Below are 19,601 nucleotides of genomic sequence, written 5' to 3'. Positions count from 1 at the left end.
TGAACTCCATTGTTAATGGCTGCCCCAAGAAGCCAAGCTACATTACCACAATGCCTATAGCTGGGAAAGTTCAGCTGCTTGAACAAGCTGGTTTAGAGCTTGGCTTCATCCAGGGAGGTTTCTAAAGTGTCCATGAGTCACAGTTTCCTTCATGCCTTTGGGGGAAAGGAAGTCTGAGTTTCCGAGGCAAGAAACACCATGGAAACTATTTGGAACACAGACAGCAAATGTCAGAACCCTGAGCTTCAGACGGGCAAAGGAGGCTGAGCTCAGTCCTCCTAGAAATAACCAAGATGTCAGGAGAATCAGAAAGAAGATGAGAGCCTCTTCCTAGTCACGGCATATCAACGATTTGAGCCGAGAGAAGTCCTGAGGTCTGCGGCCAGGGTTTCAGAAATTGTACAGCTTGTGATGTGAACAGGAGTTCTGGGAGTAAGATCCAACAGGAATGAGTGAGCTAACCTCTTACCAGCTACCTTCCACTGACACGATGTGGATACAAACGGTGCTCTAAGAGTCAGTAAGGGTCACTTTCCCAGGCTGTCTGAGGGGGTTTGAGGCTCATCCTATAGGCCATCCTGTAGCTTGAGGGTGTCCAAATGCCCTTTCTCTCATATGCTGAAGTGCCATGTAACTTGCACCAAAAGAGGGGCTTTTGTCCCCCTTATTCTGTGTTCTCTATCCTGTCATTCATCTTCCTCATTCTGTGTCATGATAGCCTTTCCTTATCTTACAAGCAACTACCTTCCTCACCTTGTGTGTACTTATCCCGTTCCCTAAATCTCCAACCTCATTAGAAACCCTAAAAATTACACCATCATCCTATAGGTTTTATAGATTTCTGTCTAAATAAGTCTGGTTCTTTTCCTATATCAGTGCCTTTGTTTGGCTCCTTGATAAATCTCAGGCTTGCTGCTTTTGTGTCAGTAAAGCTCCCATTGGCTAAAGAGAAGGTCTAAGTGAATTTTTTCACATCTGAACCAGCTCTTCCAACTCTGACCTCAACAAGCTGAGGCCAGGCCCTGAAGACTCAGTAGTTTCTACACCTGAACCCTAAGGCTGATTGAATGTTTGCTTGGAACAAGGAAGGACTACCATATTGGACTGACCTCAGTCATACTGCCTTAACTTCTAGCCATCTTCTCATTATGGCAAAGACTATCCTCCCTTTTGTCCCAGGATCTTAGCACAGTAGTTGGGACACAGCAAGTACATAATAAATGCTTTTGTATTCATTCATTCATCTAAAAGGGACTGCCCTTCCTCTCCACTCAGCAGAGGGCTCTCTGAGACAAGAGACTCTATGTCATACATTATACCTCCTTCCCTTCCTCCACTTCTGCTTTAATTTTCACTTTGGATCCTCAGAGGTTGGTGTCCAAAAGAGGTAGATGCCACCTGGGACAAGAGATACTGCCCACACAATGATGTACTACAAAAGCCTCCTACTTCCTTAGTTCCCATTTCTTTGACTCAGAGGGCAGAACTAAAGTCAAAATTAAGACTAGAATAAGGAAAACTTAGCACTATCCAAAGGTAGAATGAGCTCTTTTGGTAGGGAGTGAGTGTCCTAACTTTGGAGGTCTTCAAGTAGAAATTAAGGGACCATCTGTCAGGAGAGGTTAGAGTCTGGGATTCTTGTTCAGATATGGACCTTGGCAAAGCATTTAGAGCTGGAAAAGGCGTAGAGTTCATTCAGTCCAACCTTGTCATTTTAATGTTGAAAGACACGAGGCTCAGAGAGGTTAGCTGATACAAAGGAAAGCAAAAACAGCCCCTTCCTTCAAGGAGCTTCAACTGGGGGGGACAGTATGCAAATAGCTATGAACATACAGAATAGATAGATAGATAGAGATATATCCATGCAGTATAAGCGTGTATATATGTACATATAACATGCATACACATTCCACATGTAATATAGTACACATATACAAATGTACACATAGATAACATGTATGTACCTATGCATGCATGTACATATAATATATAGATATCGAGAAAACAAGACAGAACCAAATCATATAAGCTCCTCAAGAAGCATAGGGGCATAGGAAGATACTGACCAAGTAGATTCAAGGTAATATCACAAGGGAGACCCTAGAAGTAGAAAGATTTGGGAAGGTAATAAGTAACAAAGCCAGGCTTTGAACTCAGACCTATCTCCTTACTCTTTTCATTATAGCACACCATCCCTCACAATTACAATTCTGTGGCTCCCTCATGCTCCCATCACACACATGCTCACTGCACACACCCCCCCCATCTTTATACCTGTAACACTGAACCTAGCTAATATAGATTTTTTTCTTAACCTCTAGACCTTGCCCCACTCCTGCCACCAAGCAGCTCATATCTTATACCATAGAGCTTTGAATTTATGGATTCTGTTCAAATATTGTAAGTCCCAATGTGCTCTATGACCAATTTATATGGGAAAATGGAGGCATAGCCCACTTTCCACTGGGGTTTCCTAATGCAAAGTAGGCGTATGACCTCAATGGTCTTAGAAGAGGGGAAGAGCCAACAACTCTGGTTGCCTGTTGGGCTTTAGTTTTATGTGTGGTCTTTAAAGTAAATGGGTAAATAAAACAATGCCAACAAAGCCCAAACAAACAACAGTTCACAATTCTAAAACCCTCTGTAATCAACAAAGTGGAGTTTTTTAGGGTGAGTTCACATACAAAGAACCAATGGATGAATTCTCAATATTCCAAAGATCTGTTATTTGGTCAGTATGGGTACTTTCTCCACCAACACAAAACTCCACAACTTAGCAAAAGGTCTTCAAAAGTTATTGCCAAAATGTTTATTCAAAGTTCAATCTGATCACGAGTCTCTCTGCACTTATCTTTGCTGGTCCTTGGACAAGAGACATACAGTCCAATACTGGGTCCATACTTGAAGCCTTTCTAAATTGGTAGGACTCTCCAAGAGATAGTGTGACAGAGTGGTTAGAGAGTCAGGAAGACCTGCATTCAAATTGTACCCCGGATGCACATTGGCTGAGTGATGCTGGGCGAGGAACTTAACCTAATCATTAAGAAGCATTTAAGGACTTGCTATGTGCCAGGCAATGGGTAAGCACTGAGGATAAAAAGAGGACAAACCATGGTTCCTGCCCTCAGGGAAATCACACTCTAATAGGCATATAAAAACAGGTAAACAAGTTGTGGTTGAACCTTTCTTTCAGTTTTTTCTGACTCTTCATAACCCCATATGGAGTTTTCTTCACAAGGATACTGGTTTGCCATTTCCTTCTTCAGCTCATTTTACAGGTGAGGAAACCAAGGCAAACTGGGTTAATTGAGTTGTCCAGGTTCACACAGCTCGTAAGTGTCTGAGGACGGATTTGAACTCAGAAAGATGAGTCTTCGTCCTATCCATTTAGCTGCCGTGCTGTCCAGTGTAAACAAGTACATTCATAGGAGATATCTGCAAATGTAAATGGGAGTTAACTTCCCTGTGCCTCATTTCTTCATTTGTAAAACAAGAAAGTTGGAGACTTAATGGTTCCAAAATTCCCTTCCCGCTCTAAATCTATGATCCTATGACATCAGCTATGATACTTAATTTTCGAGTGTCCCAAGTAACTCTCTAAATTATGTTTCCACATTGTAAAATCACACACCTGAAGGAGGAAAAAAAGGAGTGACTAGGACAGGGATTCATAAGCTTTTTTATGTCATGTTTAGCAGATATGGTAGAGCCTATAGACTCCTTTCTCAGGATAATTTCATGTGCATAAAATAAAATCCACATGATTACAAAGGAAGCCAATTATATGCAGGTGTCTATATCTAGCTGCCTATCTTTACATATATATGTATATAAGTGCATCTTTACATATGTGCGTATATATGTGTATGTGCATATATATGTATATATGTGTGTATACGTATTATATTATATATGTTAAAATATTTTTAAGTAACCAAGTTCATGAATCTCAGTTTATGAACCCTGGACTAGTCATGCACTCTGCTGGCATAGCCATTGAGAAACCAAAGTCCTCTTCATGTCTAATTGAAGTATCTGAGCAGCACTTTACTGGAGGAAATGTGTGAATAAAGTAAATATTTATTACTAACATTGTCTAAGTCACAAGGAAGGTTCTCTGACCTCATCACATCTTACAGATGGAGGTTTATGTGCCATGATGATCTATGCTTTCCCCTATATGACCTGGTTTTACATATTAAGGTCACAGCTATGTTTTGGTTAAATATTAAAATTAGACTATTTATCAACAGGAAAGAGCTCTTAGTAAATTAGTTGATCAGAGTCACATATTATAATATTGCTATTCTGAACTAAAAGTAGCTCACTTGGCTTCAGTCTATTATAGTCATTACTGTCTATCAGTAAAATAGAACAGTCTAAAATTTCATAAGTATTCCCAAATGAACAGCACACCTTCAATTACCTAGCAGGTGCCCACCTTCAGTTACTTTTTCTATGACTGGCAGGCCTCAGATAACCATCAAATATTACCTTAGCTAATAAATGGCTACTCTTCTCAAGAGAATCACAAACGACAAGCTAACTGATTAACAATAATGATTCTTTGTGCTCTGCTGAAGTCCCACTCTTATGCCTCTTCTTAGCATGCTAGACAAGTCAACAGACATTTATTGTTTTCTATGTGCTAGGCATTGTAATAAACACAAAGAAAGACACAAACAGCCCCTTGTCCTCAAGGAGCTCACAGTCTACTGGGGGAGACAACATGCAAACAACTATGGACATCCAAGATGATACAAAATAAAGTGGAGGCAGCCGGAGGAGGTCAAGTCTAGCAGGCCCAACCAAGGTAGGAAGGCAACGTGCAGTGGACTCTGGCAACAGCCTTCTTGTCTGCCCTCTAAGGACAAGAATAAATCTTTCCACCAAGAGTAGACTTCATTCACCACAGTCTCCATCGTTCCAATGTGTTCAGACCTACAGCCACTGAAATGATTCATCATGAGGACTCAAGCATCCAATACTGTCATGAAGGCTTTCCTATTAAGCTCCTCCCTTTCTCCATGCTCTAACTTTGCACATATTTCTCCCACAAATTGATTAGTGAGAAAAAATAACTTTCGACAGCCAAAGTCCCATTTGACACATGGGAGTATCCATGCTCTTGGGGTGCATGGCAATACTGCACCCTCCCCCTGTGATCATAAACACCAGTAATGCTTCCATATCTCTAGTCGCAGAGACAGTTGCATCAATACCAGTTTCATGGCAACTCACTTTTTAGTAAGTTCAATTTTGATACGTGCTCTCATGAAAACCTGAACCTGGCCACCAAACAGATCCATCATCCTGACAGGCCCTTCTGTAGATCATCAACTTTGTGGTCACTCAACCCCAACCAGAGAGAAGAGATTTAATTTGCCAGAAGCACATCTGAGTTACCCATACTTGGGCAAAGTTATCCATTCTCCTAGCAGGCATATTGAAGGTCCTATTTGGGCTCCAGTGATATAGTGTTGGGAGTGTGAGGACTTGAGTTCAAATTCTGTTACTTACACCCTTTACCCCTCTGGCTTCTGCTTCCTCACCTGTGTAATGAGTCAGTTGGATTAGATTGGGACCCTAAAATCCCTCCCTGTATAAAATCTTATGATCCTTCTGTTTGCTCCTATATATCCTACCTTGCAAGATTCCATAACTGGATATAGGGAGGAGTGGTTGGATCTTCCATTTAAGAGCAGCTATATGATACAGTAGATAGAGTGCTGAACTTGGAGTTAGAAAGATGAATTTGAATTTGACCTCAGACACTTACTGTCTTTGTGACCCTGGTCAAGAGGGAGGGGAGAAATAAGAATTTATTAAGTGCCAGGTGGGGCAACTAAGTGGCACATTGGAGAGAGCACTGAGTTTGGAGTCAGGAAGACCTGAGTTCAAATCCAGTCTCAGACACTTACTAGCTATGTGACCCTGGGAAAGACATTTGACCTTTCTCAGCCTCAGTTCCTTCATCTGTAAAATTAGGAGAAGGAAAAGTCAAGCCACTCTAGTATCTTTGCCAAGAAAATCCCACATGGGTCCAAGAGTTGGATATGATGACAACAACAAATGTTCCAGGCACAGTACTAAATGCTTTATAAATACTACTTCCTTTGATCCTTATAACAGCCTTTAAGGAGATAGAGGTTAGTGATGATTACTATATGCCAACACCGGACAAAAGTCAATCCCTACTCTCAAGGAAATCAGAATCTAATTGACTCTTGACTAATAAAATAACTATTTTCTGTGTGCTGGGCATTAACCAAAGGTTGGTTTTGAGTGGTGATATTTCCTTGATTGGTCAGGTCAACAGAAGTTACTTGTTTTGACTCTCAAGTCAAGTCAATTAACACCTGGAAGTCTCCCTTATTGGAATGAGTTGGAGATGTAGGCAAGATCATGGCTAGATGAAAATCTTGCTTACAGAGGCCTTTGGGATGAGTAATTTACTCATCGCATGAGATGGCACTGGAGGAAACCAGACCAAATAGGAGCTGGAGAGGAGAAGACGGATGTCAAAAATCCAGGTCAGGCCAGCAGGGAAGTCCAGTTGCTGCTGGGGAGGAGGCAGATCAGGTACCAGGAGAATGGAATAAAAAACAGGGAGTTAGGCGGAAGTAATCTAGACTAGAGGAGAATGGTAATATACCTGAAACACAGTTGTTCAGTTGCTCATGTGACAGGCCAAGGGCTCTTTGTTTAATGACTCAGTTGGCCCCAACCCTTTCCCAAAGGCAGGGTGGTCAGCTGTGTGTATGGCTCCATCATCAGCCAACATCTGCCTTTTTGGCTAATGTAACTAGGAAAGTCAATAGAAACAATTGGGTTGGTCAATGGCAGTAGACGAAGAGTCTAAGAGTGTCTAGAGCATCATTTTAACAAAGACTAAATCTATGAGGTGTGACTAGGGTGTAAAGAGACTGATTCCACAAGCCACACATGAGTATGTGTCTCCTATACCAGAAACAGAAGGTTATGGTTATTTTAATAATACAGCCAGTGGACCCATAGAAGCTGGGAGAGCTTGCCCAGCATCACATAACTAACAGATCGTGGAGCCAGGACTGGAATCCACATCCACTGATTCCCAGCCCAGCATCAGCTCCATAGTTCCAAATTAAATGGCAATAAGACCTGAGTTGCAAACATATTGAAAATAGCAAAGCAGATTGTGTGGTAATCCTGGAAACCGCCTTCCTCCCTCAATTGCCTCAGCACACAGCTGTCTGTCCTTAACCACAGATGAGACCTCTCCAACAGCCTCTGAATTCAGAGATACTTATTGACAGAGTCTCGTTTGGCATTTAAGTCAACAAGCATTTATTAAGTGCTTACTATGTGCTCCACAGTGTGCAAAGCCATAGGGAGTACAGTGCCAGGAGGGAGAAAGATAGTCCCTACTTTCAGGAAGTTTCCATTCTAAGGGGGGAACGTAAGACATAAAAGGGTGCAGAGAAGTTACCCAGGTCCTTATTGCAGAGAAGGTCTTGTGGAGATGAATGAATGAGTGCAGCTTGGAGAGGAATGAAAACATGTTTGGCCTGAGCCTTTCTTAGAGGAGGCAAGGAGGAAACAGCCAATCAGAGGCAGAGGCTTCCAATTCTGAGAAGTCCAGGGCATTTCTGCAGCATAGCAAAGAAGGCCCTGTGGAGATGAATCAGCAGCGTGGTCCCGGCAGGAGTGAATTGAGCACACCTTGTCTAGAGAGATGTTATGGTTGACTTCAATGTATATTTAGTTTTTGCAGTGTGTCTTATTTCCTATCTTAGGTCATCGCCCAAGTCAAACATACCTTTTTATCTGCCACTGCATTTTAGCATTGCCCTCACACAAAAAAGGTGCTTGATGAATACTGCTGCTACTCATTCGTTTTTTCAGTCAAGTCTGATTCTTTGTGACCCCATTTGGGATTTTCTTGGCAAAGATACTAGTGGTTTGCCATTTCCTTCTCCAGATTTTTTGACAGATGAGGAAACTGAGGGAAACAAGGTGAAATGACTTGCCCAGGGTCAAAGAGCTAGTACGTGTCTGAGACCAGATTTGAACTCAGGAAAATGAATCTTCCTAACCCTAGGCCTGGCATTCTATTCGCTGACCATCAAATGCTTGCTGGATAATTATAAAAGAAATATATAAAATATAATTTATATATTTTGTATATTATAAAATACATAAACTGTATTCATATGTTTTATATATTATAATAAAACTATAAAACATTTATATTTTATATATTATAATGAAATGCATAAAGCATATTTATGTTTATTTTATATATTATAACAAAATACATAAAATAATTTTAAAAAATAAAAAGAATTAGAAATATCTACGAAAGGTACTCTATCATTCTATTCCAATAATACGTATGGATCATCAGAAGTAAACTTCAAAAAGATTCATTGAACACCCTTGTCTCCATCTCAGCATCTGTCCAGTTTCTATTTGATGAAATTTGTTTAAAAAAAAACTGTCCAAAACAAAGCAATAAATTGTAAACAGTAAACAGTTGTTAAGTTTGTTTTTGTTTTTTTAGCTCAGAGAGGATGATCTTCAAAGTTCCTCCCATCGTTCTGATAGCTCATCCATTGGGCTTGCTCTTTTCCTCTGGGAGAGACCTGGAGGCTTTTTCCTTTATGACCAATCACTTTAAATCATTCCCTAGCACTATCTGCCCTTGTTTATTTAGAAGGAATGGAATTCACTCATAGGGCTGTTGTACTAGCACCCTAGGCTTCCTTTCAGAAAGCTACTGAATTCTTGGAGAGGGAGAAGGGGATATAATCTGTTGATCTGAGGAAGATAAAACAATGGCAAATCATTCTTTTAATACTTCCCAGGTCTGATTTCAAAGGTCCCATGAGTCCATATTCAGCATTGATGCTGGAGCATTTTGCAGAATGCCAGACCTAAGTCAGGTTGATCCCTGAGATCAACTCTGACCTCAGACACTTACTAGCTGTGAACCTGGGCAAGTCATTTAACCCTGTTTGCCTCTGTTTCCTCATCTGTCAAATGAGCTGGAGAAGGAAATGGCAATCCACTCCAGTATCTTTGCCAAGAAAACCCCAAATAGGGTCTTGAAGAGTCTGAACAACAGTAGTGAAAGTGTCACACTGTGGTGTTCTATCTGAAATATACTATATACAGAACAAAAAAAAAGAAAACTTGGGCTTGCAAGCATGGCTATCTTGGGCTTCCATGTGCTATATATCTGTCTGTGACAAGAGTCAGCAGTGAATAGCTTGATCTTTGGTTCACCAGAGTTTTTGTTTTGACCTGTAACATTATACATTAATCCAATGGAACAAACAATTACGTCAAGAAAATATTTGGTAGGGTCAGTACTTATGAGCAACAGGATGGCTCACATTCTGTGCTATGGGGATGGCAACAATCACTCCCCTAGGTTTTCTTATGACCTCTAGGATCAAATAACCTTGCTCTTTGGAGCGCAAGAAACTCCCTCTTTGTGCATTTTCACCAGCTGTCCCCTATATGTGGACTCCTCTCCCTCTTCAAAGATACATCCTGGATTTCCTAGCTCAGCTAAAACCCTGCCTTCTCCCATAAGTCTTTCCCAGTCTTCCTTAATTGCTGGTGCCTTACCTCTGAGATTATCTCCCACTGTGTTCTGTCTATGACCTGCCTATATAGTCATTTGCATGTTGTCTCTCCCATTAGATTTATGCTTCTTGGGGGCAAGGACTGGGCTTTTCTTTGTATTCTCAGTGGCTGGCACGATGCCTGGCATACAGCAGCTGCTTACTAAATGCTTGTTGACTTGACATACCATAAATGCTTCTCTTTGCTGCTTAAAACCCTTTACAATCTAGCTTCTCCCCATCTTTCCAGTTTTCTTCCACCTTTCTCTCCCCCACACACTCTACACTCCAGCCATATTGGCTTTACCTGTAGTTTCACCCACAGTTCCTACCATCTTTGTTCTCTGCAACTGCACTATAAATTCCCCAACCTGGAATTCTCCCCTCTCACTTCCATCTCTTTCTTCAAGACTTCCCTAAGGCATCACCTTCTGCTGGAAGACCTTACTAGCCCTCTCTCCTCTGCTCTTACCTTCTCCCGTAAGGCTGCCTTCCAATTGCTCTACATTTCTCTTGTATGTACCTACTATGTACCTTTTCTCCCCTCCATTCAAATCTAAGTTAACTTGAAGGAAGCTGTTTATGCTTTTAGGTCATAAACTCAGGGTTTAGGAGGGCCAGGCATGTAGTGAGTACTTAATACATATTTCTTCATTGATTGATGAAGGATTGAAGGCTCACAGAAGCATAGTTCTAGAAATGGAAAGGACCTCAGAGGCATTTTAGAGAACACAGAGATCTCGGGTTAAGTGACTTACTCAGTAAGGTTGGACTACATATCTATACTCTGAAGTCTCTTTTAGCTCTTGGTCTATGATCTGTAGAATACTGAACTTGAAAAACATGAGTTCAAGTCTGGTCTCAGACACTAGCCACATGACACCAGGCAAGTCACTTACATTTATTGCACTTTCCTCACTTATAAAAATGAGGATAATAGTAGCACCTCCTTCCAGGGTTGACATAAGGATAAAACAAGATAATATTTATCTTGCAAATTTGAAAGTACTATATAAATGCTAGCTATCATTGTTACCATTATAACCACTGTAATGCATAAAACCTTAGGAGGCTGAAGGGGCACAATCGCCTTCCTGAACCATATGTCACCCTCTACTACTTGTTCAGTAAGTAATAATACAGGCTGTGTTGGTCCTCTAGTGAAGGGGAACTCACTACTTCAGCAGAGAGCAAGAAGATTCCTTTGATCCTAAGTCCAGGAAGTCAACAAGTCAGCAGGATAGCATATTGTTGACCTACTTTTTCTGAAGGGTTTCCATGCTTCAGCCTTTTCTAATTAGGTAGCATTCTGTTGGGTGTCAAACATTTCCTACAATCATGTAATCTGCCCTGGGATGTTCCACACCACTCCACACCTCAGCTTCAAGCAGCCCACCAGAGTTCAGCCTCACATGAGTTCTTCTGCATTCTGCATGGAAGCTTGGGATTCCCATGAGTTGATTATGTTCAATTAGAAACAATGGTCACTGTAAGAAAAGGAGAATTCATTGAACAATACAAATGGTACTCATGTTGGGGTTTTGTAAACAGTCTATAATTTCAAATTATGAAAGCAGATGAGGGAGTGCCCTGAAATCTGTCACAGACTCTACCTGGGCCACTCAAGGATCCCTTCCTTCCTTTTTCTTTCATGGCAGACCAAAGACAACGCTTGGCATATCCATTGGTATGAATGTTGTATAAAGTTTAGTCTCTTATTGTAAAAGGTAGGGTCACTCCCTGAGAGGCAGTTGAGCCTATTTCTTTCAGTTATCAAATGATCAATGCCATTTTCCACTCCTTTTCCTATATGTACTCTAAAACAAGAATGGGGTTACCATAGCAACTATTCATTTATAGATCACAGAATTTTAGAGTTGGGAAGGACCCTAGAAATCACGTAGCCAGGACTTTTATCTTGTAGATGACTTCTATTGTGGTCTTGGGACTCTCAGCCTGGTTCTTTTTCTGGGTTACACACACACACACACACACGCACACACACACACACACACACACACAGAGGTTCACACATAAACTTATAGGCACACACATGCAAATATGCTTGCATGCACATACATATGTACAAACACACATATACACATAAATACACATACACATATGCTGCATGTGCACGCAGGAGCACTCCCTCCCTCCCTCTCTCTCTCTCTCTCCCTTTTTCTCTCTCTCTCTCCCTGCCCAATTCACCACCCCCAGGCTACATGAGCCTTTACAAGGCGGATTGCCAACTACTGACAAGTACACAGGGAAAAGTCAAATGCCATGGAAGTCTTAGGCCTGTGGTAGACTCAGGCAAGGATCCCTGAGTACTCAATTCTGAGTACATTCTACACCTGGTCTACAAAGTGACCTGAGCTTAGCCCAGAGGACTAGTCTGAAATGAGCCTTCTCTCATCAGCCAGCTTCAAGGCCAGAAAGTATCCTCTTTTCCAGCCTGGGTTGAAAGGGAATAGAGACTCAGAAATCCAGCAGAGCAAAATGTAGCATGAAATGAAAAAAGAGAGCACATTTGCTAAACATACGGCCACTAGGTCCTGAAAATTCCATTATGTGAGCCATCTGGGGATTCTATCAATGTCATCTCTACCTCCACAACATCTCTCCCATCCAACCCCTTCTCTTCACTCACCCAGGTAGCCATCACCTTAGTTCAGGTCCCCATCACCTCTCCTAATTGGTCTCCCTGCCTCAAGTCCCTTACCACTTCAGTTCATTCTACACATTGCTGCCAAAGTAATTTTCCTTAAATGTAAAACTGACCAATGACTTCTCTACTCAATTGACTTTAATAGCATCTTATTGCCTCTAGGATAAAACACAAACCCTTCTGATTAGCTTTTTTTTTAAATAATTTTTTAACGTTCACTTTTAAAAATTTTGAATTCCAAATTATCTCCCTCCTTTCAGCCTTCTCCCACCCATTGAGAAGGCAAACAATACAATGTCAATTATACATGTGAGGTTATATAAAACATATTCTTATATTAGCCATGTTGTAAGAAAACAAACAAACAGCCAGAAAAACAAAGAAAATGAAACAAGTATGCTTCAATCAACACTCGAAGTGCATCAGCTGTCTCTCTCTGGAGAGAGAAGTTTTCATCATGATTCTTTTGGAATTGTCTTAGATCACTATATTGAGCAGAATAGCTAATTCTTTCAGAGTTGATCATTATTACAGTGGCGCTCCCATGTACAATAGTCTACTGGTTCTACTCATTTAATTTTTGTAAGAGTTCATATCAGTCTTCCCAGGTTTTTCTGAAATCATCCCTCTCTTCATTTCTTAGGAACACAATAGTATTCCATCACAATCATATGCCAAACTTATTTACTGTCTTGGGCATCTCCATGATTTCCAATTCTTTACCACCAGAAAAAAGAGCTTCTGTCATTATTTTTGTACATACAGGTTATTTTCTCTTTTCTTTGATCTCCTTGGGATACAGATTTAGTAATGGTATTGCTGGGTCACAGTGTTACAGGTCTTTGGGCACAGTTCTAAATTGTTCTCTAAAATGGTTGAACAAGTTCACAATTTCACCAACAAAATACACCATTAGTGTATTTTCCCACATACCCTCCAGGATTTGTCATTTTCCAATTTGATATGTATGAGGTAGTACCTCAGAGTTGTTTTAATTTGCCATTCTCTAATAAATGGTGATTTATAGTATTTATTATATAGTATTTATGTGACAAATAATAGCTTTGATTCTTCTTTTAAAAACTGTATATTCATAACCTTTGAACATTTCTCAATTGGGTAATCGTTCTTATTTTTACAAATTTTACTCAGTTTCCTATATATTCGAGAAATAAAATCTTTATCACAGAAACTTCTGTAAAAGTTTTCCCCAGTTTCCTGCTTTCCTTCTAAGTTTGGCTGCATTGGTTTTGTTTGTGCAAAAAAAAATTAATTTCATATAATGAAAATTGTCCATTTTATTTCCCATGACCCTCTTTCTTCATCAGAAACTCTTCCATTATCTATTGATCTGACACATAAATATTTCCATGCTCCTCTAATTTACTGATGATATTACCATTTATGTCTAAATCATTTACCCATTTTGACCTTGTCTTGGTATACAGTGTAGGTGTTGGTCTATGCTTGGTTTTTGCCAAACTGCTTTTTGGTATTCCAAATAATTTTTGTTAAATGGTGAGTCCTTGCCTCCAAAGCTTAGATCTTGGGGTTTATCCAACACTAGATTACTATGGTCATTTACTATTCTGTACCCAATTAGTCTACTGACCCATCCAATGGTCTTAAACCATTTCCAGATGAATGATAACAGATTTAGAATTGAAAGGGCCTTCAGAAGTCATCTGGTCCAATTATTTCTCTCATTTTATAGATAAGGAAGCTGAGGCACACCCAGAGAGGGGAGATTACTCACCCAAGGTCACATAATGAATCATCTATTTCAACCTCTTCATTTTACAAGTGAGGAAATTAAGGCCCACAAAAGTGAAGTAACTTATCTGGAGCAACAATCTCCTGGTATATCTATACTTTGCAAAGGTCAAAGTAAACATAAAAATACATAGTTGTCATTTCAAATGTCATGCAACAAAATTGAATAAATATTTATTAAGCTTCTACTCTGTGTAGAAGACTGTGCAAGAAACAAGATCTGAATCAGGCACAACTCCTGTTCCCACAGAACTCCCTGTCTAGTGGGGGAATGCTGTCAAGGTCAGGTTCAAGAACACCGTGGAAGGTAAAATAATGGGGCATTCAAAGAAAGAACCAGCCATGATGCATTTCTCATTCTCCCTGAGACTGCAAAGGACAGAACCAGAGCAAAGTTCAAGTATATGAATTAAAGACAACAACCTGGGGAAAGTGGAAACTTTACAGACAAGCTGACAAAGAACTCTGACAAAAGAAAAGTCTCTTTCCGTGCTTATTCTCTTTGGGGAAGAAAGACTGACTCACAGGCCCATTGAGGTACCTCAAAATTGTCAGCTGCACACAGTCCAGCATTTAGGGTTTAACAGACCATAGCAGATCCTTTTGTGCTTGGAACAGACCAAGCTAAATTCTTCTCTCAGCTGAGCTCACATAACTCCCACTGAGGATTAGCCATCAGAGCTGTGTGGCATGTGGACCCAGAATGGAGTTAAGGGAAAGAATGTTTGGCCCTGGGTAGAAAGAGAAAATGACCCAGATTTGAGAAGAGATCCATCAGCTATTTTTTTTTTTTTAACAAACAGAATGAGCTAGAATAGGATAGAACAAAATAGAATGGTACATGACTGGACCAACACCTAAGCCAAAAATAATTTCATTCAGTATTTGTTTATAAGGCAGTGAGTTAGCTTGATAAGCAAGTAAAATAAATGGAAGAAAAAATCTTCAAGAGATAAGAAATCTTACTGGCAATCATGCTAGGATACTAGGATCATGCCTTGGGAAAATAAGACCTAGCAATGTCTTCAACAAATTAGCTACAGGATGTTCCAAAATTCTCGATGCAGTTTTAAATTATTGCATTAACATTAAGTGAGTTCTGTTCATTTGATTCTCTCCATCAAATTAAAATGGAATATAAAGATTTCCCATCCTTGGACAGGGGAAAACTGGGATACTAATTAACTGTTGGTGGAGTTGTGAGCCGATCCAACCATTCTGGAGAACAATTTGAAACTATGCCCAAAGGGCTATAAAACTGTGCATACCCTCTGGTCCAGGAATACCACTGCTAGGTCCATATCCCAAAAACATCCAAAAAAAATAAAAAGGACCTATTTGTACAAAAATATTTATAGCAACTCCTTTTGGGTGGTGAAGAATTGGAAATCAAAGGGATGTCCATCAATTGGGAAATGGCTAAACAAGCTGTGGTATGACTGTAATGGAATATTATTATGCTATAAGAAATGATAAGCAGGATGATTTCAGAAAAATCTGGACTTATATGAGCTGATGTATGGTAAAGTGAACAGAACCAGGAGAACATTGTACAGCGTAACAGCAATATTGTTCGATGAAGAACTGTGAAAGACTGAACGATACTGACAAAAAAAATTGTCCAGGACAATCCCAAAGGACTAATGATGACACATACTGTCTGCCTCCAGAGAAAGAACTGATATTGATTGAATACAGACTGAAGTATGCTGTTTTTCATATTCTTTCTTTTCTTATTTGAGTTTTTGGTACAAAATGACTAATATGGAAATATTTTACATAATTATACATGTATAACTTATGTCTGATTGCTTACCATCTCAGGGAGGAGGGGAGAGGATGGAAGGAGGGGGAAATAGAATTTGGAACTCAAAATTTTAAATAAAGATGTTTTTAAAGTGTTATAAATAGATTCCTCCTCCCTACCAAAAAAAGTGGGTAAGAAAGATAAGGTACCTTTCTTCTACTGTAATTGGCCAAAGGCACAAATTAAGATGAAAATTCATGGGCTTAGCAATTTTAAAAATATTTTGTAGTTGTTATGTGTGCTAAGATGCCACAGGTACAATATTGTAATCAAATACATGTACTGGACCATCTGTAGAAAAGTTTCTAAATGAAGTTTTTGGAATGGACATATAAAGATTAGCAAATCTGGGCTTTATGGTGAGACTCTCCCTTGTTCTTTGAAAATACAAAGGAAATATGCATTGGAGGTCACAGAAAATAATCACTCTCACTTCATTTTCATGACTGCTGAATTGGATTTCTAAAATACACTTAGTAAGTTAACAATGTTGCCAATAATGAACAAAGTTGCTATCCTATCATAAGAATTTGTTATAGGAAATAAGAAATATAGCAAATAGAATTCACTCCCAAGAGATTTTTGAAAAGTAGTTGACAATTCGCAAGAAGATAACTGTAGAGTTTGTAACTGGTTCACTTAGTTCGTGTATTTCCAACCACAAATGGTTGCGACAGCAGGTAGGTGATCCACTGGCCCCAGAACTCTTTGAAAAGCCTTTAGAGAATATGCATTACACTGATGAAAAGGCAGGGGAGATAAAATGGATGAGGTAATTTTCTTCTAGACTGAGGGCCCTGGGATTCTGAAGTCAAAAGGTAGAAAATTTCTAGCAAAGGGATGAGATGCACACTCCAGGTTTGAAACTTGACCTTAACCAGAATAAATTGTCCAGGAAAATAATCTTTAACCCGACAAGATACTAAGAGCTGTCAACTAAACCCACCAGAGTAAAAATGGTAGTGTTTTCATTTGTGGAAATGCAGTCAATGACAACGTTAATCACAGCCGAAAATAACTATGGGCATCCTTTTCCTCACCATAAAATCTGCCATAAAAGTCCAAGTTAAAGTTGACACATCATTATTTGGTGAAGTCATTCACAGATATGGCAGATGTGATTCACAATCCACGTTAGTTATACATGACAGTGTGAGACAAAAGGGCTCCTATTCCCATCCGAAATCAAATTACTATCCGTACATGTATGCCACAGCAAGTAAAGTATATGCCACATAAGACTTAATATCAAATTAACTTTTTTTCTTTCTCAATTCCATCTCTTCAAAAATGTCTTCTCCAGAAAATATGGCTGGTGTAGATATTAGTTGTAGTAATGGCCTGCGGCTATGACTGCCATCACTTATAGATATCCTTAAATAACATCCAGCCCTTTTCTCCCAAAAGAGCACTGTATTAGGAGCCGGAAGACTGAGGTTCTCATGTCAGCTCAGCCACTGAACCAGCTGTATGATAGCTAGCATTTGTATAGCACTTTCAGTTTAGCAAAGCATTAAACATATATTCTCATCTGATCTTCACAACAACCCTATGAACAAAGCTATTATTATCCTGATTTTACAAATGAGGAAACTGAGACTGAGAGAGGTTAAGTGACTCACCCAGGATTACACAGTGTCTCTATGACTTTGGCAAGTTACTTAATCTCTATGGGCCTTTTTTTCCTCATCTGTAAGGGGGAACTGGATGAATTGCAAAGTTCCTTCTAGAACTAAGATTCTATGACTCTATTTACACCCTACCTCTAGCAGCACCCCTTTCCTTTCCCAAGTTTCCTCCCTCTTACCAACAACCCTGCCTTCCTAAATAGTTCTTTCCCAAGGCACTCATTAGCAACGCATTCTACATGGGGAACCAACTTGTCTTCTGCTTTAAAGAGAGGCTGCTGCAAGTGTGGAAGCCCCTGGAACCTCCAACTATGTGATCAAGAAAAAAAGAGAAGGAAGGATAAAGTCAAGACAGGAAGTAAATATTTAATTATTTAATCCAAACCAATGGCAAAATATTCAAAGAAACAAAACACATGAATATTTTATTTCCATATACACAAATGTGTGTGTATATCAGCAGTCCATAAAAATCTACAGGCTTAGAGAGATATTTAAGTAATAGATCCACAGATGTATTTTATATATACATATAGAAGGAATACAGATATGTACAATTTGGTGGGGGGGAAATATAAATAGAGATATAGCTCCAGCTCTCTCTGTAATATATATAATAATAAAATAATAAAAATAAAATATATGAAATAAAATAAAATAATAAAAATGAAGGATGTCCTTCATCCATAAAAATAAAATAGATCAAAAATCTAATATGTAATAATAAAAATAATAAAATTTATATATACACATACACACATATATTTCCCCCTCCACCAAGTTATTCTGGGAGTTTGAGAAGAATTAGGTAGAAGATAAGTTGTCGAGTGGCTGCAAATTTTGTCGTGTGGATTGCTAGATCCTTCAGGTTCAGACACAGTAGAGTCTGGCCTTTGTTCAGCTGGCCTACTGAAGCAGAATAATACAGAAAAATTGGTTTGGGCATTTGGTTCTTCCTTTTGCCATTTGCTGGTTCATGCAATGACAAGTTGAAACTATTGCCCCAGAGGTACTCCATACATTGGGTGAATTTTTCTTGTACACAGGGCAACAATCTTTCCCTTTCATTGTTACTTTCTTTTCTCCACTGGTCTGTGTAATGCTTTCTTTTAAGAATGGCCAATATATAGACCTGGACATTGTCAACAAATCAAGAAGACTAATCAGTTTGCAGCACCCTGAAAAACAATTGTCCTCAAGAGGACAGATGAAACACCCTTGACAAGCTTTGGGCTGAGATAAGGTAAGCGTTTCTCCAGCACCCCACAGGCTAGGATTCCGAATGCATTTGTGTTCCCTCCATGTGGTTGCTCCCTTGTGTTATTCTTTTGTTCCAGCTACAGGAATCAGAGGACTGTCCTTTGGGGGTACCAGGCAGAACTGGCTTTGGCATTTCCAAAAAGAACCCCATTGAAATGTACTTTCAGCATTTTTTAAAACACAATGTCCTTAAATAATTTTACTTACATCAAAATCCAGACATATGACCCTGAATATTAATCTTATTTGACTAAATTTCTTGTTAATTTCTCTTTGCCATTAGTGGAATTTCCACCTGTCAGGGCTCCAAGGCTCTAAATTTTGGAGCACTCTCTCTCTTTTTGTCCCACACACTAGACTATTGCCAAGTGATATAATTTTTCTCTCCGTTGTTAAGTCACCAAGCATTTACTCTGTACCATGTGCTAGGCACTATGTAGAGCACCAGGGATACAAAGAACAGTCCTGACACCGAAAAGCGTACTATCTAATGAGGAAAACAACACATAAACAACAAGGCACATTTACCATATATGTGGGATAAATTGGGGATGATTCTAGATGGAAGGCACTAACTAGCATTGAGGAAAATGAGGAAAGGTTTCTTACTGGAGATGAGGTATTAACTGAGACTTGGAGCAAAACAGAGAGTAAGAGATGAGGAGAGAGACAGTTGCAGGCATGGAAGATAGACAGTGAAATTACCCATAAAAAAGATGGAGCCCCAGGAGCAAAGAACTTGGTATCTTAGATTCATCCATTACTTTCTTTTCAGAAAGTTTTGTTGATGGTTTTTTAAAAATATTATTTTCACATCCCAATAATGCCTCCCCCATATAACCCTCCCTTCTAAC

This window comes from Notamacropus eugenii, chromosome 3 (assembly GCF_028372415.1).
Source record: "Notamacropus eugenii isolate mMacEug1 chromosome 3, mMacEug1.pri_v2, whole genome shotgun sequence".
NCBI classification, from domain to species: domain Eukaryota; kingdom Metazoa; phylum Chordata; class Mammalia; order Diprotodontia; family Macropodidae; genus Notamacropus; species Notamacropus eugenii.
This window is presented reverse-complemented; position numbering follows the sequence as displayed.